We start from the raw sequence: 23,863 nt of genomic DNA on the forward strand, positions 1-23,863 counted from the left end.
TTAGGCTACACTAAACTTATTTTTAAAGTTTTTTTCTACAATAATAAATTAACCTTAGTTTATTGTAACTTTTACTTTATAAACTTTAAATTGTGTAACTTCTTGATGCTTTTATAATAACACTTGGCTTAAAACACAAAGCACAATCATGTTGTACAACTGTGCAAAAATATTCTCTATCCTTATCCTATAAGCTTGTTTCTATTAATTTTTATTTTCTTTTTAACTTTTTTGTTAAAAACTAACACACAAGCACACACATTAGGCTAGGCTTACCCAGAGTTGGGATCATCAATATCACTTTCCTGTACCTCCATATCTTGTCTCACTGGAAGGATCTCAGGGGCAGTAACCCACATGGAGCTGTCATCTGCTGTGATAACCTTACTTTCTTCTGGAATACCTCCTGAAGGACCTGCCTGAGGCTGTTTTACAGTTAACTTTTTTTTTTAATAAGTAGAAGGAGTACACTCTACTATAACAATTAAAACATATAGTAAATACTAGGCAATAGGAATTTTTCGACTTCTTTATAATCTTATGGGAGCACTGTGATATATGCAGTCGATAGTTGACCAAAACAACATTATACAGCACATGACTAATAGAGAGTTGTAAGGTTAATGTATGTGAAAAGCTTAAAGTAGTTTCTGGTGCATAGAAAATGTTCAATAAACATTTGCTATTATTAGGCATACAGAAACACACAAAAATTCAGTATTGTGTAAGTGTTACATAAAATACATATTTGGCGAATGTGTCACTAAGTGACACTTTTTGCTATCCTAAGCAAAAAAAACAAAACTGGGGATATCACATTACGTAACTTCACATTATTCTACAAAGCTATAGTAACATTTAAACAAACAAACATGCTTAAATTTAATTGAAAAGCTAGTGTGAGCCAACTTCTAGGATAGTCAAATATTATCCAATTATTTACTGTTAGCAGAATCAGAGAACGGCTGAAGATCACCAAGTTTTATCCACTCATTTGACAGATAATGAATCGAGCCAAAATGGTGAGATATTTAAGTCAAAGAGGAAGAAGTGGATGAATGGAGGATGGATAGGTGAATAATAAATAGGCAAATAGTTAATAGAAAAAGGAAAGGGATGAAATCAACCTAGATCTCTAGAACTCTAGTTGAGAACTCTTCCCACTATATTACACAAACCAGGTGTTGTTTCCTGTAGTTTATATACTGTTTATCACATTTTTTCTATCCTTCTGCCTTTCAATGAGCCTTAAAAGGAGAAATAATTTTAATAATATTTTTAAAAGTTCAACTATTGCTTCAATTGAGAGATGACTGTAGGACAGGATTTACTTAAAATGTAAAACTAACAAAGCTAATCCTTACAGAGGCCTTCATTTGTCCACTTAACTAATATTTGTTCAGTCATTATTATCTGTTAGGCACTGGACTACAGAGCAATAACAAAACAAATCTTTGTTCTTGTGAACATGCATTATGTGGAAGAGACAAACAATTAACAAATTAATTAGTAGTATGTTCCACAATCCCTTATCTGCAATTCTAAAATCAAAAAGCTTGGGAAACTGGAAAATTTGACAACTCGAATAGTGGTAAAAGCTGAATCAGACTCATTTAGTGGTAAAGCTGATATGAGACTAGTCATAGTCTTTTTTATTTTTTATCTTAATTTTTGTGGGTACTTATGTGTATATATTTGTAGGATATATGAAATGTTTTGATACAGGCATGCAACATGTAACAATCACATCATGTAAAATGGGGTATTCATCACCTCAAGCATTTATCTTTTGTGTTACAAACAATCCAATTATACTTTTAGATTTTTTTCTAAGATATCTTGTTATAAACAATTTTTACTTATTTTTAAATATACAAAATTACTATTAACTATAGTCACCCTGTTGTGCTATCAAATACTAGGACTTAATTCATTCTTTTGGGGAGTTTTGTACCCGTTAACCATCCCCACTTACCCCCCGACCCTCCATCTACCCTTCCCAACATCTGGTAACCATCCTTCTATTCTCTATCTCCATGAGTTCAATAGTTCTGATTTTTAGATCTCACACATAAGTGAAAATGTGCTTTGTCTTTCTGTCCCTGGCTTAACTTAGCATAATGACCTCCAGTTCTATTCATGTTGTTGCAGATGACAACATCTTATTCTTTTTGATGGCTGAATAGTACTTTATTGTGTATCATTACCACACTTTGTTTTATTCATCTGTTGATGAACACTTAGGTTGCTTCCAAATTTTGGCTATTGTGAGCAGTGCTGCAACAAACATGGGATTGCAGATAGCTCTTCGATATGCTGATTTCCTTTCTTTTGGGTATATACCCAGCAGTGAGATTACTGAATCACGTGGTAGCTCTATTTTTAGGTTTTTGAGGAACCTCTAACTGTTCTCCATAGTGCTTTTAGTAATTTACATTCCTACCAAGAGTGGGGTTCCCTTTTTACCACATCCTTGCCAGCATTTGTTATTATTGCCTTTCTTTTGACTAAAAGCCATTTTAACTGAGGTGAGATGATATCTCATTGTAGTTTGGATTTGCATTTCTCTGATTATCAGTAATGTTGAGCACTTTTTCATATGCCTATTTGCCATTTCCATGGCTTCTTTTGAGAAATATTTATTCAAATCTTTTGCCCATTTTTAAATCAGATTATCAGATTTTTTCCCACAGAGTTGAGCTCCTTGTATATTCTGGCTATTAACCCCTTGTCCAATGGGTAGTTTGCAAATATTTTCTCTGATTCTTTGTGTTGCCTCTTCACTTTGTTGTTTCCTTTGGTGTGCAGCAACTTCTTAACTTGATATGATCCCATTTGTCTATTTTTGTTTTGATTGCCTGTGCTTGTAGGGTATTACTCAATAAATTTTTGTTCGGACCCATGTCTTGGAGATTTTTCCCCAGTGTTTTCTTGTAGTAAATTTATAATTTGAGGGTCTTATATTTAAATATTTAATGTATTTCTATGTGATGTTTCTATATGGCTTGAAATAGTGGTCTAATTTCATTCTTCTGCATGTAGATATTCATTTTCCCCACCACCATTTTTGAAGACTGTCTTTTCCACAGTGTATGTTCTTGGCATGTTTGTTGAAAATGAATTTACTGTAGGTGTGTGAATTTGTTTCTGGGTTCTCTATTCTGTTCCATTGGTCTATATGTGTGTTTTTATGCCAATACCATGCTGTTTTGGTTATTATAGCTCTGTAGTATAATTTGAAGTCAGGTAATGTGATTTTCTCAGTTTTGTTCTTTTTGCTTAGAATAGCTTTGACTATTTTGAATTTTTTGTGGTTCCATATAAATTTTACAAAATTTATGTGTGTGTATCTGAAGAATGTCATTGGTATTTTGATAGGGATAGCACTGAATCTGTAAATTGCACTGGGCAGTATGGACATTTTAATAATATTGATTCTTCCAATCCATGGACATGGAGTATCTTTCTGGTTTCTTTTCATGTCCTCTTCAATTTCTTTCATCAGCATTTTATAATTTTCACCATAGAGATCTTTCACTTCTTTCATTAAGTTAGTTCCTAGGTATTTGTGGCTACTGTAAATAGGATTCCTTTTTTAATTTATTTTTCAGATTGTTCACTGTTGCATTTTGAAATGCTACTGTTTTTTGTATGTGGATTTTATATCCTGCAACTTTACTAAATTTGTTTATCAGTTTGAATAGGTGTGTGTGTGTGTGTTGTGTGTGTGTGTGTGTGTGTAGTCTTTCGTTTTTTCCAAGTATAATATTACATCATCTGCAAACAAGGATAATTTGACTTCTTTCCTTCCAATTTAGATGCCCCTTATTTCTTTCTCTTGTCTGATTTTCTAGCTAGGACTTCCAGTACTATGTGGAGTAACAGTGGTAAAAGTGGCCATCCTTTTCATCTTCCAGATCTTATACAAAAGGCTTTCAGTTTTTCCACATTCAGTATGATACTAGCTGTGAGTCTGTCATATATGGTTTTACTGATGCTAATGTATATTCTATATCCAGTTTTTTAAGGGTGTATTATAAAGGAGTGTTGAATTTTATCAACTGCTTTTTCACCATCAATTGAAGTGATCATATGGTTTTTGTCTTTCATTCTATTGATATGGTGTGTCACATTGATTAATTTGTATATATTGAACCATCCTTGCATCCCAGGGATAAATCCCACCTGATCATGATGAATAATCTTTCTAATGTACTGTTGAATTTGGTTTGCTAGTATTTTGTTGAGGATTTTTGCATCAATATTCATCAAAAATACTGATCTGTGATTTTCTTTTTTTAATGTGTATTTGTCTATTTTTGATATAAGGGTAATACTGGACTTATAGAATAAGTTTGGAAGTATTCCCTTTTCTGTTTTTTGGAGTAGTTAGATTAGTATTGGTATTCATTTTTTAAATATTTGGTAGAATTCAGCAGTGAAGCCATCAGTTTCTGGACTTTTCTTTACTGGGAGAATTTTTAATACAGCTTCAATCTCATTACTTGATACTGGTTTGTTCAGGTTTTGAATTTCTTATGGTCTAATCTTGGTAGGTTGTATTTTTCTAGGAATTTGTCTATTTCTTCTAGATTTTCCAATTTATTGGTATATGGTTGCTCATAGTAGCAATTAATGATCATTTGAATTCCTGTGGTATCATTTGTAATGTCTCCATCTTCATCTCTGACTTTATTTATTTGGATCTTCTCTCTTTTTTTCCTAGTCTGGCCAAAAGTTTGTTAATTTTGCTTAACTTTTTAAAAAACTATCTTGTTTATTTCAATTTTATTTATTTCTGCTCTGATCTTTATTTATTTTTTCTTTCACTTATTTAGGGTTTGGTTTGCTCTTGCTTTTCTAGTTCTTTAAGATGCATTTTTTGGTTGTTTATTTGAAGTTTTTCTTATTTTTTGATATCGGCACTTATGGCCATAAACTTCCCTCTTAGTACTACTTTTGCTATATTCCATAGGTTTTGCTTCTTGTGTTTCCATTATCATTTGTTTCAATAGAGGTTTCAATTTTCTTTTTGATTTCTTCATTGACCCACTGGTCATTCAGGAGCATACATACAAATACATACATTTCCATGTATTTGTACAGTTTCCAAAATTCCTCTTGTTATTGATTATGAGTTTTATTCCACTTTGGTCAGAGAAGATGCTTGATATTATTTTACTTTTTTGAATGTTTTAAGACTTGTTTTGTGACCTAATGTCTTCCCTTGAGAATCATCCATGTGCTGAGGAAAAAAGTGTGTATTCTGCAGCCATTGGATGAACTGTTCTGTAAATGTCTATTAGGTCTATCTGGACTATAGTGTAGATTGTCCAGTGTTGCTTTGTTGCTTTGTTGATTTTTCCATCTGGACAATCTGTTCTATCTGATGCTGAAAGTGTGGTGATGAAGCCTCTAGCTTTCTTTTTTTGTTTGTTTTTTAGTAGAGATGTGGTTTCACTATGTTGCCCAGGCTGGTCTCGAACTCCTGAGCTCAGACAATCCGCCTGCCTTGGCCTCCCAAAGTGCTAGGATTATAGGCGTGAGCCACTGCACCTGGCTGCCTCTAGCTATTAGTGTATTGGGGCTCATCTCTGTCTTTAGTATACTCTAATAGTATTTGCTTTATAAATCTGGGTGTGTCAGTGTTGGGTGCATATGTATTTAAAATTGTGGGTTTTATTTTTTCTGAATTGACCCCTTTTATCATAATATAGTGACCAGTTTTGTCTCTCTTATAGTTTTTGACTATAAATCTATTTTTTCTGATAAAAGTATGGCTACTCCTGCTCTTTTGGTTTCCATTGGTATGGAATATTTTTTTCCATCCCATTGCTTTCAGTCTATGTGTATATTTATAGGTGAAGTGTATTTCTCTTAGGCAACAGATCACTGGGTCTTGTCTTTTTTGTATCCATTCAGCAACTCAGTGTCTTTTGATTCGAGAGGTTAGTCCACTTATAGTCAGTGTCTTTATTGGTAAGTAAGGACTTACTCCTGGCGTTTTGTTATTTGTTTTCTGGTTATTTTGTGGTCTTGTTTCCTTCCTGTCTTCCCTTCAGTGAAGGTGATTTTCTTGGGTCTTGCTTTTTATGTTTTGTGTATTAGTTGTATGTTTTTTTGGATTGAGGTTACCATGAGGTTTGCAAATACTACCTTATAACCCATTATTTTAAGCTGATAACAACTTAACACTGTTTACATAAACAAACAAAAAACTGATAAACACTCTATGCCTTAACTTCATCTCCTTGTTGTTTTGACTTTTTGTTGTTTCCATTTATATTTTATTGTATTGTTTATGTCTTGAAAACTTGTTATGGTTTTCTATTGGTTAATTGTTTAGTTTTTCTATTTAAGATAGGAGTAGTCTACACACCACAGTTACAGTGTTATGATATTCTGTGTTTTCCTGTGTACTTGCTATTACCAGTGAGTTTTGTACTTTCCATGATATATTGCTTATTAATGTCCTTTTCTTTCTGATCAAAATACTCCCTTTAGCATTTCTTGCAGAAAGTTCTGGTGTTGATAAAATCCCTAAGCTTTTGTTTGTCTGGGAAAGCCTTTATTTCTTATTCATGTTTGAAGGATATTTTCACCGAATATACTATTCTAAAGTAAAAGTTTTTTCCTTCAGCACTTTAATTATGTCATGCCATTCTTCTCTCCTGGCCTGTGAAGTTTGCACTGAAAATTCTGCTGTCAGACATATTGGAGCTCCATTGTATGCAATTTCTTTTTTCTTGCTGGTTAGGATCCTTTCTTTATCCTTGACCTGTGGGAGTTCAATTATTAAATGCTTTGGGGTAGTCTTCTTTGGGTTAATTCTGCATGGTGTTCTATAACCTTCTTGTACTTGGATATTGATATCTTTTATAGGTTTGGGAAATTCTCTGTTATTATTCATTTGAGTAAACTTTCTGCCCCTATCTCTTTCTGTACCTTCTCTTTAAGGCCAATAACTCTTAGATTTGCCATTTTGAGGCTATTTTCTAGCCTGCTTTGCTTCATTGTTTTTTCTTTTCTTTTTCTTTTTTTTTTTGTTTTTTTTGTCTTTTCTGTGTATTTTCGAACAGCCTGTCTTCACGCTCACTAATTCTTTATTCTGCTTCATTACGTCTGCTATTAAAGGACTTTGATGCATTTTTCAGCATGGCAAATTGCATTTTTAGCTCCAGAATTTCTGCTTGATTCTTTCTAATTATTTCAATCTCTTTGTTAAGTTAATCAGATAGAATTCTGAATTCCTTCTCTATATTATCTTGAATTTCTTTGAGTTTCCTCAACACAGCTATTTTGAATTATCTGTCTGAGAAGTCACATATCTCTGTTTCTCGAGAGTTGGTCCCTGGTGCCTTATTTATTTCATTTGGTGAGGTCATGTTTTTCAGGATGGTGTTGATCCTAGTAGATGTTCTTTGATGTCTGGGCATTTAAGTGTTAAGTATTTACTGTAGTCTTCACTTTCTGGAATTACTTATAGCTGTCCTTCTTGGGAAGGCTTTCCAGATATTCAGAAGGACTTGATTGTTGTGATCTAAGTGTTGTGATCTAAGCTGTATCTGCTTTAGGGGCACCCGAAGCCTGGTAATGCTGTAGTTCTTACAGACTCATAAAGGTACTGCCTTGATGGTCCTGGACAACATCCAGAAGGATTCTCTGGATTACCAGGCATAGATTCTTGTTCTCTTTCCTCACGTTCTCCAAATGAATGGAGTCCGTCTGTCCCACTCCACCCCCGTCTCTGTCTCTGCCTCTTTCTCTGTTCTAGGCCATCTGGAGCTGGGGATATTGTGACATAAGCACCTCTGTGGCCATCACCACTAAAACTGTACTGGGTCAGACCTGAAGCCAGCACAGCACTGGGTCTCACCTGAGGCTTGCTGTAACCACTTCCTGGCTTCAGCCTGTGTTCACTCAAGGCTTTGGTGCTCTACAATCCGCAGGTGACAAAGCCAGCCATGCCTGTATCCTTCACTTCAGAGTGGCAGGTTCCCCCAGGCCCCGGGCATGTCCAGAGATGCCATTCAGGAGCCAGGGACTAGAGTAAAAAATCTTAGAAGTCTACCTGGTATCCTATTGTACTGTGGCTGAGCTGGCACTGAACTCAAAAGACGTAGTCCTCCCCACTCTTCCCTCCCCTACTTAAAAGCAGAGGAGCCTCACCCTGTGGCTCCCGCTACCACATCTCCATGCGGATTACTGTACCACTGATGTTCCCTTAAGGCCCAAGGGCTCTTCAGTCAGCTTGTGTTGAATGCTGCCTGGCCTGAGACTCACCCTTCAGAGCAGCACGTTCTCCTCTGACCCAGAGCAGGTCCAGAAATTCTATTCAATAGCCAAGTCCTGGAACCTAGGACCCCAAGAACCTGCTTGGTGCTCTAACCCCTGTGACTGAGCTGGTAACTAAGGTACAAAACAAAGTTCCCTCTGCTTTTCCCTTTGATTTTCTCAAGTAGAAGGAGTCTCACCCTGTACCCACCACAACTAGGAATGTGCTTAGTCTCACCTGAAGCCAACAAGTCTCACAGTCTCACCCAAGGCCCTCAATGTAGTTCCTGGGTATTACTGCTGGTTGTTTAGGGCCCAAGGTCTCTTCAGTTAGAAGGTGATGAATGCTACCAGGACTGGGTTCTTTCCTTCAAGGCAGCAGGTTGCCTTCTGGCCCAGGTTGTATCTAGAAATGTCATTCAGTAGCAGGATCTGGAAAGGGGTCTTCATAACTCTAACTGGTGCCCTACCCAACTGTGGCTGAGCTGGTATCCAAGATCCCAGACAGAGTCCTCTTTAGTCTTCCGTCTTCTTTCCTCAAGTGGAGTGGATGGGTCTTTTTCAGAGCCACGAGCTGTACAGCCTGTGGTTAGGAGGAGGTGATGCCAATACTCCCTTCCCCACCCTGGCTGGTGTCTCAGTAAGTCACATTCCCCCGCTCCCCCAGTCCACTGTCTCTGGCCCAAGTTCAACACTAGGACTTGCCTTGGAGTTGAAGTCCTTATGGCCTAGCCTGCCTTTCCAGTTTATTTTGGGCTCCAGAACACTTTAGCCTGCACTGATGAGTCTTACAGGGACTCAAGTTTGGACCACTGGGATCAGCGATTCCTTTCTGGCTAAACAGGCCCAGTTAAAATGCTCGCTTTTTGGATGGACATCAGCTGCGTTTGGTCTAGTTTTGTTTTCTGTTATAATAGGGCAGCACTGAGCTCAGTGCCTCATAAATGCTACACTCTCTCTCTCTCCAGCACACCAAACATTCTCCACACCATGCTTCTGCTGCCGGAGAGGTGGCATCAGCTATTTGAGACTGTTTTTCCTGTTCAGTGCCTCATGTAGTGATAGGAAGTTAAAGCCACGTACTGTGAGTGCTCACCTGATTTTTGAGCCTTATGAATGTACTTTTTTTGATAGTTATTGAATTGATGTCCTTGCCTGGGGGGACAATCAGTGGAGATTTCTATTCTGCCATCTTGCTCTGCCCCTAGTTATAGTCTTTAAAAAATCTCACTTAGAATGAATATATGTTTTACTGCAAGGTTATTAACATAATTGACTTCAGGGTGCCTTCCCAGACCTCTTGGATGGGAGGGGAGAAGAGTAGGAGATGTTGCATAATTATAGTACATGTACTATATTACCTTAAAAATACCAAAAATACTTAATTCCAAATGACATCTGGCTTCACCGGGATGGTGGGGCTACATAATATCTAGGAATTATAAATACTGTGAATGGAAATGAAGCAGGTATGGATATAGAGAATAAGGGCCAATGGCGAAAAGGGTAAAAGTCAGAGGCGGAGGTTTTTTAGCTAGACTGGTGAGAGAATCCTCTCTGGGAAGTGATATTTGAGTAGATCCAGAAACATTCCAGGAACTTTCAAGGAAAAAGAGTGTTTTAGTCAGTGGGAACGGACATGTGGTTATCTAAAGAGACATTCCAATCTAAGAGAAGACAAAGGTCAAAGACTTAAATCAAGAGCGTGCTCAGCATGTGTGGAGAACATGAAAGCCACTGAGGCTATAGAATACGAAACAAGAGGAAGAGTCATCAGATAGGCTTTCAGAAAAGTAACCAGGATCCAAGTCCTTGCCTTAGATGTTATGGAAAGTCTTTGGGGAATTTTGAACAAGGGAGTCTGAAATTCAGTTTTCTTTTTAAAACTGTCATTCTGTTTCTCTATAGATAATTTTTAAAAATCACTCGACTTTTGTGGATAGTAGAGTAGTAGATGTTTGCAGTGGTGAGGATTGGAAAAGATAAGTGATCATGACAATGGATAAAACTCAGAAATTTGATGATGTGTGATCATATGGATACTTTTTTTTTTTCAAGAAAGCATCTCGCTGTTACCTAGTTGGAGTGCAATGGCATGATTGTAGTACATTGCAGCTTCGACCTCCTGGCCTCAAGTGATTGTCCTGGTTGAGGCTCCCGAGTAGCTAGGACTATAGGCATGCAACACCATATCTCACTTTTTGTTTCTTTCTTTCTTTTTTTTTTTCTTTTTTTGGTAGAGACATAGTCTCACTCTGTTGCCAACACTGTATAGATACTGTTTAATAAAATAATGTCCTAGTTATATTTTAACAAAATAATATCTTTTAGGTATCTGTTGAGTGAATGGTGTGCTATGAATTGATAATCTAAATATTATGCTATCATGTTTTTTGGGTTTTGTTCTAGATTTTTCCCTAAGTATTAGGGCTAAGAAATGAGCTTGGTCATTATAGTGCTCTTACCAGCCTGCCTCTCTTTTCTCAAAGAGGGAAAGAGCCCCAGCTCGAGGAAAGAGCCCCCAAACTTGGAGTAAAAAGAACTGTTTTCTTATGTCCGATCTGCCACTAACTGACTATAACATGGTTTATTTAACCTCTTTTGATTTTGGTTTTCTATACTGTAAAGTGGATTGAATTACCTGATTGATAATAGCTCTGTTTGAATCTTCAGTCTTAAATTTAACAAGCCCTTTCTGATTCTACAATTCTATGATTTTTAAATGAGACTGCATAAAAATCTCAAAACTTCCTTAAATGTAAATGTTAAAGAATACGGAATAACTGGATGTGTTCAAAATTGGTAAATTTACCCTGGTATCCTTTTTAACAGGACCAAGAAAATAAATACCAGAAATCAACAAGAGCACAGACTATTTCCCTTCATCAATCCATAGAACCCTAATACTTCTTTAGTTCCATCAAACACAGAGGAATGACCACCATGGCAGATGGCGACAGAGGATGTCAACAATTTTTTGGAGGCAAGCAATGAAATATTTCTACTATGAGTTTTCTGTTATTAATCATGTAGAAGCAAGTAGAATTATATTGGGTTTTAGTTTAAAATGAAAAGCATTATTTACTGTAGGAATTTATGTATGCATAGCTATTTCTTTATTTTCTTTTTTTCCTCTTTTAACACCCATGCATGTCAGAAGTTATATTAAGATGCATTTGCCCTTACCTCCAGAGTAACAGATAGAATAAGACTATCTTAAATCCTTAAATACAGAACAAGGACTTAAATAACCGAAATTAAGTACCTATATTTGAAAACAGGACTTTTTCACATCTATCTTGGACACATATATAACTGTAAGTACTAAATAAAATTAGAAATTAGAATTATTTTAATTATTTTCTATTTATTTTAGAGTTGTTCATACTATTTGTGAATTTTATGTAGTTAAAGGTATCCCAGCATATTTCCTCCCTTTTCTTTAACAGCTAATATAAAGTGCTCCAAAATCTTAGGAAGCCATCCCTTTACAACTCTCACAGCTTTACATTTTGTGAAAATTCCGTATCAAAATATTTACTTGAACTTTTAGTTAATTCTATGACAGCTCCTATTGCTCCCAAAAGAGCATTTGGGCAAGGATTGTGGATCACAATGCCACCTTCAAATTTCAAATTAATTACATTACCTTTAAAAGAGAAGCTTGCTTGGAAAGAAATTCACCATATATATTTTTAAATGTATAAGGAATCTGGCTTTTCTTCATTCATGAAAAATAAAGACTTAAGTAGATGAAAATAAAGTGAAATAAAAATATACACTTTAAAAAATTTAAGTAGAATTCTCTAAAATGTAATCTTTCAAGGGATTTTATACAAAGAAACTATATATATGCTTAGAATTTTTTATTTAGTGTTAATTCAACTCATCAGCCTAAGGTCATCCATAAAAACATGTCTGCTTTTAAGTTTCACATAAGAGGAATGCTTTCTCTAGATAAAGAAGAAGATAAATGTTTAAAAATCCCAGTGTAGAGATTCTGAGTTTTCTTTCAGTAACTAGAGTCAGAATTAATTCTTGCTTTTCTGTTGGGGAAAATTTCGTCTAATTACATTCAATTTATTCTGCAACTTTTTGGACAGCAAATCCTGATCACCAAAGAAAAAGCAGCTGTGTTGCCCTTGCCTCACAATTATAACAATAGTATTATTATGCAGTCACCAGAGTTTATGGAACCATGAGGTGGTTGTATCCACTGGCTGTTTTCTGACAGAGACACACCTAAACCTTTCTGAATTGCTGATAATGTATGCCTTCTATTTGTAAGGATCTTCAAAGAAATAGATTCCACTGCTTCCTTCAGCAAGCCAATTTAGTATAACAGCTCTCAGAAGCAGAAAATTCTTTCTTATAACCCTTTATGCACTTTCATCAACTGTTTCTAAAACTCATTTTCCTAGAATTGCATTTTAAATATTATTTAAATATTTTCTTAGTTTGGTATAATTCACTTAAGTATTTTTTAAAACTACTAAAAATTGACCATTGTTTAATTAGTAGAAATATTCCTATAAACCATGCTTCCTCATAAGCAGTGTACATTTCTCCCTCAGTATCTGCAGGGGATTGACTCCAGAACCCCCTGTGAATACCAAAAGCCAGGGATGTTCAAGTCCCTTATATGAAACGGTGCAGTTTTTGCATATAACTCACACATATCCTCCTTATACTTTAAATCATCTCTATATTACTTATACTACCGACTACAACCTAAATTCTAGGTAAATAGCTGTTATTTTTTTTACTCTGATTATTTTTTATTGTTGTCATGTTATTTTTATTGTCTTTTTTCTGAATATATTTGATCCAAGATTGCTTGAATTTTTAGATGCAAAACTTATGAATACAGAAGACTGACTATACTATCAAAGTTCTTTTTCTTACGTTTCCTTTTCTAACTCATCCACATACATCTTGTTTTGAGCTTCAGTTATTCTTTAACCATCAGACTGTATCAATGGTATATAGCTTTAACTTATTAAGAATTAAGCCCTTTGTTCTTTATTAATTTCATTCTGTTTGTGACCAAGTAATTAATAAGCCATAGATATTTATAATTCTAATCCCAGGTGCTATTTCATTTATTTTCCACATTTTTAGGGAAAGTTATACTGGTAAAAACTTTTAGAGGTTAGAAAGGCAGTTGAACATAGCAGGTATGATTTATAAGAATGCTACAGGAATACCTCAGAGATATTGCATGTTTGGTTCCAGACTACCACAATAAAGCAAGCCACACACTTTTTTCCCAGTGCATATACAAGTTATCTTTGCACTATACTATAATCTATTCAGTGTGTAATTGCATTATGTCTTTAAAAAACAATGCACATTTCTTAATTTTAAAATAGTTTTCTAAAAATGGGGGGATGCTTTGGGGGGTTGGTGGGCAGGGTCTCACTCTCTCTTCCAAGCTGGAGTCCAGTGGTGCAATCATGGCTCACTGCTGCCTTGACTTCCTGGACTCAAGTGATTCTCCCACCTCAGCCTCTGAAATAGCTGGGAATACAGGCATGCACTATCACACCAGGCTAATTGTTATATTTTTTTGTAGAGACAGGGTTTTGCCCTGTTGCCCAGGCTGGTCTTGAACTCCTGGGCTCAAGCGATCTGCCTGCCTTGGCCTCCCAAAGTACCGGGATTACAGGCATAAGCCACACATGCTGGCCTCCTTTTGATAGTGAAACGTCTTACCTGGATGTTGATGGTTGCTGACTGGTCACAGTCATGGTGACCAGTCAGCAGCCATCAACATCCAGGCAAGACCCTTTATTGTGGCTGAAGATTGGGATGGCTATGGCAATATATTGAAATAAGACAGCAAAGAATATTGCCACATCAATTGCCTTGACAAAGTAAATTGGTTTTCAATTTACTTTGCCCAGATCCGTCAGAGGATTCGCTATCTGTATTTGTAAGGCAGATACTATTTGTAAGGCAGATACAGCCTTACAAAATACATTTCTTAAGTAGTCTTGAAAGTCGATGGGCTTTTCAAGTTAGAAGAGTTGATCCATGGGCTACAGAAGGAATGTTATGTTACCAAGCATAAGAACAGCATGAATCTCCTTGTATATCTTAATCACAGCTCTTGGGTGACTAGGTATACTGTTAGTGAGTAGTAATTTTTCCAAAGGAGTATTTTTTTTTTTTTTTTCTGAGCAGTAGGTCTCAACAGCAAGCTTAAAATAGTCAGCAAATCATGCTGCAAACAGATGTCCTCTAGGCTTTGTTGTTGCATTTACAGAGCACAGGCAGAGTAGATGTAGCATAATTCTTAAGGGCGCTGAATTATTTGAACGGTAAATGAACATTGGCTGGAACCTAAAGTCACCAACTGCATTAGTCTCTAACAAGAGAATCAGTGGCTCCTCTGAAGCTTTGAAGTGGGGCATTGACTTTTCCTCTAGTTATGAAAATCCCAGGTGGCATCTTCTTCCAATTGAAGGCTCTTTTATCTACACTGAAAATCTGTTATTTAGCATAGCCACCTTCATCAGTGATTTTAGCTAGAGCTTCTAGATAACTTGCTGCAGCTTCTCCATCAGTGTTTGCTGCTTCACTTTGCACTTCTATGTTGTGTAGACAGCGTCTTTCCTTAAACCTCATGAATCAACTTGTTCTGCTAGTGTCAAATCTTTCTTCTGCAGCTTCCTCACCTCTCTCAGCCTTCATAGAACTGAAGAGAGTTAGGGCCTTTCTCTGGATTCAGCTTTGGCTTAAAGAAATGTTGTAGTCAGTTTGATCTTCTATCCAGACCTCTAAAAGTTTGTCTGTATCAGCAGCAAGGCTGTTTTTCTTTCTTATCATTTGTGTATTCACTGGAATAACACTTTTAACTTGCTTCAAGAGCTTTTCCTTTGCATTCACAATTTGGCTAACTGTTGGACGCAAGAGGCCTGGCTTTCAACTTGTCTTGGCTTTTGACATGTCTTCCTTACTGTGCTTCATTCTTTCTAGCCTTTGATTTGAACTGAGAGACATGTGACTCTTCCTTTCATGTGAACACTTAGAGGCAATTATAGGTTATTACTTAGCCTCATTTCAGTATTGTATTTTGGGGGATTGGGAGCCCAAGGAGAGGGAGAGAGACAGGGAAACACCCAGGCAGTGGAGTATTCAGAACACACAACATTGATCAGTTAAGTTTGCCCTCTTATATTGGGGCAGTTCATGATGCCCCAAAACAATTACAGTGGAAACATCAAAGATCACTGATCACAGATCACCATAAAAGATATTATAATGAAAAAGTTTGAAATATGGTGACAGTTATGAAAATGTGACTCAGAGTCATGAAGTGAGCACATGCTGTGTGTGAAAACGACAATGATGGACTTGCTCAGTGCAGAGCTGTCACAAAACTTCCATTTGCAAAGCACAATAAAGCAAAGCACAATAAAATGAGGTATGCCTACATACAAGAACACAAATCCACAGACCTGATTAAGGCTGATTTATTAACCACAACCATGCATTCTACCAGCTGTGTGACCACGGGCAAATTGTTGATTTTTTTCACCCCCAATTTGTAAGTCTTTAAAATTTGAGTGCTAATAATCATGTAATGTGGGGATTAAATGGAATAGATAATATAAGTAATAAGCTTAGGTTCTTAGCACTGCATAACATGTAATTCAATAAACAGATGACATAGTTATCCCACTCTGCAAAATACTTGAAAACAGGTTTCTTCATAGCAAGCTCAATTCTTAAAAAAGAACAATGATTCTTTTTATGCCAAACTTGTTTTACATCACTATATCTGTTTTACTGCTGCTAAATTTTGTTCACATTGAAATGTCCAAACAAGCAGTTTAAAGTTCATGTTTAAAACTATGAAAATGTGATTTATCCAGAAACCACATTAGAAAAATTACACCAACAGTTATTAACCTGAGTCTCATAGAAACTGTGTACATTCCAAATTTTGTTTAAAAATGTAGACAGCATGGACTGTTCTAAAATTTTAACTGAAGTCAACCACTATTATTTGGAGAAATATTCCATTTATAGGACAGAGTGATTTGAGGAATCTTCTTGGGATTAAATCTCTTTTATGTATATGTTGATCAGATGTTTATTTGGTCTGAAAAACTGATTCAATGTATCCACTGGAAAAACAAAAAGAAACAGACAATTTTGTTCTATTAATATTAGTGTTCTGGGTCTACTGTAACAAATTACCATAAATTATGTAGCTTAAAATAACAAAAGTTTATTCTCTCACAGTTCTGGAGTCTAGAAGTCCAAAACTAAGTTGTTGGCAGAGCCTTGCTTTTTGAAGGCTGGTGGGGAGAATTTGTTCCTTTTGCTTGGCTCTGGGGTTGCCAGCAATTTTTGGCATTCCATGGCTTGTAGACATATTACTTCAATCTTTGTGTTCATCATCACGTGGCATTCTCCCTGTGTGTCTGTTTCTCTTCTGCTCATCTTATAAGGATTGGATTAGGGCCTACCCTAATTCAGTACAACCTCATCTTAATTACATCTATAAAGACTGTATTTCCCAATAAGTTCACATTCATAGGTACTAGAGATTAGGACTTCAACATATCTTTGGGGGAACATATATATGTATATATAAGATAGAGTATACATATATAGATAGAGTATATATAGATATATAACTGAGAATAGAATTAGAAAAGAAAAATGAGTTTTGAAAACAAATTTCTTTTGTTCAGCCTCTGAAAAGAGGTTATTTCACTTGTGATAAGACATGATCTACATGTTTTGCTTAGTAATATTTGACACCACCATTTCTTAGACATCGACAGTTCCTCGATCATTCATTTTCCTATCTACTCTCTAGCTTTATTTATTAAAATTTAAAGCAATAGCTATCATTTTGCTTGCTTTGTTTACTTGATGTCAGAGTTCAAACAATAGGTTTACAGATTCAAGACCACAGGATACAAACTACATGCATCAACAAATGAAATGCCCTACAACTTTAGAGATGGTATACCATTTATATTTATAATCATACTTATAGTTATACTTTGTAAATGAACTTAGGTCAGATTTCCTTTTCCATATTCGCTTAAACCAGGCCACCTTTTATTATTATGGGTAAGAAATTAAGAAAAATTGTTGACATTTATGGGTAATGTTTATGGATAAGACTTATGGGTTATATTATGGGTAAGAAACTAAGAAAAATTACTGACATTTCAAAATGAACAAGTTTATTTTATTTACTTACACAAACACACACACACACACACACACACACGTATATTGAGATAGGGTCTTGCATTGTAACCCAGGCTAGAGTGCAGTGGAATGAATGTGGCTCAGTGCAGCCTTAACCTCCTGGGCTCAAGTGATCCTCCCATATCAGCCTCCTGAGTAGCTAGGACCACAGCTGCACGCTACCATGCCCAGCTAATTTTTGGATTTTTTGTGGAAACGGGATCTTGCCCATTCATCCCATTACTGGGTATATACCAAAAGGATTCTAAATCACGCTGCTATAAAGACACATGCACACGTATGTTATTTCGGCACTATTCACAATAGCAAAGGCTTGGAACCAACCCAAATGTCCATCAATGATAGACTGGATTAAGAAAACTTGGCACATATACTCCATGGAATACTATGCAGCCATAAAAAAAAAGATGAGTTCATGTCCTTCATAGGGACATGGATGAAGCTGGAAACCATCATTCTGAGCAAACTATCGCGAGGACAGAAAACCAAGCACCGCATGTTCTCATTCATAGGTGGAAATTAAACAATGAGAACACTTGGACACAGGGTGAGGAACACCACACACCAGAGCCTGTTGTGGGGTGGGAGGAGGAGGGAGGGATAGCATTAGGAGATATACCTAATGTAAATGACAAGTTAATGGGTGCGGCACACCAACATGGCATATGTACACATGTGTAACAAACCTGCACGTTGTGCACATGTACCCTAGAACTTAAAGTATAAAAAGAAGAAAAAAAGAAAGAAACGGGTCTTGCCATGTTTCTCAGGCTGGTCTCGAACGCTTGGGTTCAAGCAATCCTCTTATTTCAGCCACCGAAAGTGCTGGGATTATAGGCATGAGCCACTGCACCCAACCTCATTATGAATTGTTAACATTAATTCAATGGCTTATACTAGTAAAGCTCATTCTAGTGAAGGCTCTTTCTAATCATTACTACATTTTTAGTATTACGTCTTCTTTTTGGTCATGTCCCATATAGTATTCAGGCAATTGTCACAGATATTTCATGTAATAAAACTTACACAGAACTATTCTTTAGAAATTTCTCTGTTTCTTCAAGTTCACTGGCTGGTTTCTCTGCCATGTCCAATGTGCTGTTAAGCCTATCCAGGTTATTTTTCATTTTGATACTCTACTTTTTAGTTTCATAATTTGCATGTGATGCTTTTGAAAAATATTTGTTATGGTAAAATATATATAATATAAAATTTTATCCATTTTTAGGTATACTTGGTTCTTTTTTATTGGTTTTATTTCTCTGCTGAAATGCTATTTGGGCATTTATAATGATTATCTTTTTCTTTATGTTCTCAGTAATAGCTGCCATAAGGTACATGTGTGAATCATCTCAGAGTCTGTTCCATTGGCTGCTTTTTCTGTGGCCTTTGGTTTGTATTTTTCTGTTTCGTTACATTTCTAAGAAATTTTTTATTGTATATTAGATGTAGATGACACACTGTAGAGACTCTAGATTCTGTTATCTTCTTCTGAAGAGTATTGACCTTTTTCCTAACAGTTAAATCAGTAGCTGCTCACATTTATCTAGTGAAGGTTTGGTTTGATGTTTTGTTAGAGAGTGGATCTATTTTGGTTTTGTTCGTAATCCTTGGGTGACTTCCTTAGTGTAGGGATATAATATTTACTCCTAAAACGTGGTCCTTTATGGATTTCTGTGGAAAGCCTGAGGTGTTATAATCTGCTTTTATTTGATGGGATTCAAACTTGAAACTCTTTGTCTCATGTAATGGGCAGTAGAAGAAATCCTTATTTTTGCTTTCCAGCTGTTACTTTCCATTGGGTTTTTGGAGTCTTCCCCATGCATGCATGTACAGTTTAGGTGCCAGCCTAGGTGGGAATTGATATATAAATATTGTATACTCCTCCTCTGTATTTTCTTCCTTTCTGGACTCCCCCTCCCCAACCCTCGATTTTCAGCCATTCTCTCAACTCTGAATTCTGCCCTCTGATACCTCAAGCAAGTAAGACTGTGGCTTTCTGCTTAAGTTCTACTTGCTCATATACCATTGTACCTCAGGAGAGCCATATAAATGTAGAATTATATGCTGCCCAGTGATGTTATCTTCTTTCAAGGGTCAAATCCTCACTCTTTCTATTTCTGCCTACATTTGGTCACTCTGTAGTATGTCTTCAAATAATTGTGTTTTGCTTATTGGCTTTAGTATTTTTTCACAGTTTATGGTTGTTATCAACGGGAGAATTAGTGTGATTTAAGTTACTTGGCATTACTTGAATTGGAATTACTGGGTCTTTTCACTTTCATACTTACCTGTTCACTTTATTATTTCATCTCATCATTAGTGTAGTCACTTTCACCTAGGTTTGATTCCTGGTTCTGCTGTTTATTACTGTGTTACTTCAAACTTCTGATCTTCAGTGTTCCTGTATGTAAAGTGGAAATGATCACATGTATCTCAGAGTTGCTTTAGAATATTAAATGTGAAAATATACGTAAAGCCTGTGACACGTAACATAGAAGTTAATTTACACCTGTAAATGCTACTTCCCTTTATTACCATAATTATTTTATAAGGTTGGAAGGTCAAATATTACTATATAGGATGAATTGCTTAAGATCTTACTACTAGATACCAGAAGTATGGTTTAATTATATTAAATATATAAGGTAAATTTATGCCTACCAGTGATTCATTTCTGCTATATATATATATATATATTCATTTCTATATTATTACATCAAGAAGAATTACCTGCGATTTTGAGGAAAAATAGAAAAACAAGGGTTACTAACAGTAAGGCATTATCACATGCCAGTGTTCTGGGCTGTGTCCTTTTTCTCTTCTGGGTACACTTAAAGCCAGCCCACTGTCAGGTTGCCAGAAGATATTACTGCAGTATTTCTTTTCTATCAAAGAAGAACGAGTCCAAGGAAGTTTGTGATTTTAGAGCCAGACGGAATTTGCAGTGAGAAATCAGGCCCAGTGAAATAAATACGTGTGTATGTGATCAGTGAAGAATATATTAAAAAATATACCACTATATAACGAGCTATTCTATCGTCAGAGTTTCCTTATGACTAAGAAATGAATGAGTTGTACCCTTGCTAAACACGTAATTTTAGAAACTGCGTATTGAATGGTCTTTGCCACGAACGAGTAGTTAACATAAATGTCTGTCCTGCCTATTAGAATCATGTTTTGAATGTGTGTATGTATAGATTGTTTTGTGTTATTTTTAGGCAATGCATAGGATTTTATGTGTGGATTTCAAAAACATTTTGCTATAGTGGAAGTAATATTATGGTGAAGATAACAGGGGAAACTGGTTGAGGTTGCTCTATAAGCATTATTACAGTTGCCATTCACATTTGTGCCTGTTCAAATAGAAACCCATCAATCAGGTAAACTTAGGGCCAGATTCTGATCTCTAATGCACAGCATGAATTGCCACATATCTTTTTTCCACCAAAAAAAAAAAAAAAAAAAAAGTGCTCAGTCACATCTGAGATTAAAATCTGTCCTTTCAAATTGATTTTATTTTTATCTAGACTAAGAAGCAAAGTATAGTGTCAGTCCTGTCAGGATGTGATTTCTTTTTTTACATGTAATTCTTACAGAATCAAGTGTTTATGTATTTCTGTAATCATAATAGCTCTGAGAAATATAGAAAAATTATTGTTGTACTTTTTAAAATGGAATCTTTTTATCCCTACGTGATCACATGTGCTAATGTGGATTGTAGGGAAAAGCTGTATTATTAAAAATAAATTACCTAAGGTTATAATATATGAAATGCAAACAAAACGTGTTTACATAGATTATTCTGTTTATAAGAATATATTTTATATTTTCCATTAAAATTTAACAATCGTATTCAATCTTACCAATAAAGTAAAATATTTAAAATAATAAAGTTACCTTGTTTTGGCACTTGTGTGAGGGTTTTTTTAAAAGTTGTGAGATAATTGACAAAAAGTTGGAAGATAGCATTTTTATTTGAATTTTTTCTTATCCAAGGAAAATTAGTTCAATTTATGTATATTTTTATATTTAACTGTGTATATTGAAAGCTTCTTATGACCAAAGCACCAGGCTAGACCTTTTTTGGGGACCCAGAAAGATGAATCTGATATCACCCTGCCTCAAAGAAGCATATGGTTTAGTAGGACAAACAAAAGCACATATATCACACATAGATAAGTATAGAGTGGAGAAACTTTCAGACTGTACTTCTCAGCACTATGATTCCATAGAAGAATCTGGGTATGTGCCATTTTTTTGTACGTATTTCTGAATTACAAGTGATCTTTAAGGGAACCTAGCATAGTGCCTGGAACATAATAGGTGTTCAAAAATGTTGAAAGAGTGGGCGAATATTCTCTAGTGCCTGGGATAAGACAACATGCTAGATGTAATGTGAGCCAATGTATGTGTGTTAACTGTCTCTGCTGGAAAACAAGGTATTTTCGAGTTAAACTGATTTTATCTGGCTTTCACCATTTTGTAGAACAAAATAGGCAAATTATTTCTTCGAACTCCAGTTTCTTCATCTGTAAAGTGTGGTGACAATACCTATCTTATAAGTTTGTTATGAAGAGTGAATGAGATAATGTGTATAAAGCTTATATTTTTATGGTGGCTATAAGAGTTTAGGTTAGAAATTAGTGTTACAGTTACCATTACTATTATTTTTACTAATAAAGAGTGGGTAAAAGTACCACATTATGAGACAGTAGTTAAACCATAACATTGACTTTGCATGTCTGTAAGAAGCAGAATTTTTATTTCGAATGGGTAGCCCTTCATTCAATCTATGTTATGTGATTTTTTTAAATTAAGGAAATATGTCATTAGCTTTAAAATTAACATTATTTTACTTTGTACTGTATCATTTTGTCTTTGTATATTGAAAACTCAAATAAATACTTAGGAATTAGTATTTACTTTTTAAAAATGTATTCATTCAACAAATATTTACTAAGTGCTATTTGCCGAGCATTGTAGTGGCCACTGATGACAAAGCAATGAACAAGGCTGACAAAGTCTCTGCCCTCAGAAAGTTTACGTTTTCTGTTTCATTTGTAATGGCCCTGGATTTGCAGATCTGGCCCTTCAAAACTGGTTCACAGATGGTTAATGGTGTCCTAAACAGTGTGCTTGAGATGTAGGGAGTAGTTATCATAGGAGTGAGACATGTGAGGTTTTTTTTCCTATGACCCATGAATCATAATCAGGCCAGATACCAAGTGTAAAAAGTTACTACATTCAAGCCCACATTCCTGGAAGTTATATGTAATTGTTCTCCTTTGTCATCTTAAAGTAAAGATAAATTTTAGAGCATGCTTTACAAAATTATGAGGGCCTAGGTACAAATGAATAACAGAGTTAGGTAAGGAAGGCACATGATCACTATTAAATCTAACTTGTTAGCAATATTTTACTTTAAAGTTGAGCACTGTGGCTCACGCCTGTAATCCCAGCAGTTTGGAAGACCGAGGCAGGAGGATGGCTTGAGCTTAGGATTCAAAACCAGCCTAGGAAACATAGTGATACCCTGTCTCTACAAAAATTTTATTTTTATTTTTTGAGACAGAGTCTCGCACTGTCACCCAGGCTGGAGTGCAGTGGCACTATCTCAGCTCACTGCAACCTCTACCTCCCGGGTTCAAGCGATTCTCCTGCCTCAGCCTCCCGAGTAGCTGAGATTGCAGGCGCCCGCCACCATGCCCAGCTATTTTTTTGTATTTTTCATAAAGACAGGGCAAAAAAAACTTTTTTTTTTTAATTAGCTGAGTGTGGTGGTGCGTGCCGGCTTGTGCCTGTGGTCCTAGCTATTCAGGAGGCTGCATGGGAAGACGGGTTGAGCCCTGGAGGCTGAGGCTGCAGTGAGCTCTGATGGTGCCACTGCATTCCATCCTGGGTGACAGAGTGAAACGCTGTTTCAAAAAATATATGTCTGTATATATTACTTTCAGTATAAAGAATTAAGTTTCTTTTTATCTTTTGAGTATTAGAAAACCTTGGGCTTTGGGCTGGTACCTAGATTCACAGTTATTTTCTGTTTGGAAATTTTATTCTATCTCCCCCACCATTAATCACCTTATAGCTAACTTTACTGGTTAAAACATTCTACTAAGCAGAATAGACTATCACTTCTAATTTTCTATGCTTTCCTGTTTGTTTACATCAAACATTAAGTAAACTAAGAGTATACAGTTTTGTTGCTAATTTAATTTCTTACTAATAGAATTTGGGCAAGTTCATCTTTTTTTCCTTCACTGTAAAGTATAGATGATAACGTTTAACTGATTGGTATGTGATTCAGATTTCAAAATGAAAATGAAGTCGTAGGATACACGAGGTTTCA

General features: G+C 35.7%; 1 protein-coding gene across 1 annotated transcript in view; it reads left to right on the forward strand.

Moving 5' to 3' along the window:
• Positions 1-999: 999 nt before the first annotated feature.
• MBD5 (methyl-CpG binding domain protein 5) overlaps positions 1,000-23,863 on the forward strand; it is a 281,410-nt gene continuing 258,546 nt past the window's right edge. Inside the window, exons 1-2 of the mRNA XM_011973434.1 lie at positions 1,000-1,088; positions 11,107-11,257. The gene's annotated coding sequence lies outside the window, so the exon portion shown is untranslated. The remainder of the gene's footprint in view (positions 1,089-11,106; positions 11,258-23,863) is intronic.

This window comes from Mandrillus leucophaeus, unplaced genomic scaffold (assembly GCF_000951045.1).
Source record: "Mandrillus leucophaeus isolate KB7577 unplaced genomic scaffold, Mleu.le_1.0 Scaffold1374, whole genome shotgun sequence".
Lineage (NCBI taxonomy): Eukaryota > Metazoa > Chordata > Mammalia > Primates > Cercopithecidae > Mandrillus > Mandrillus leucophaeus.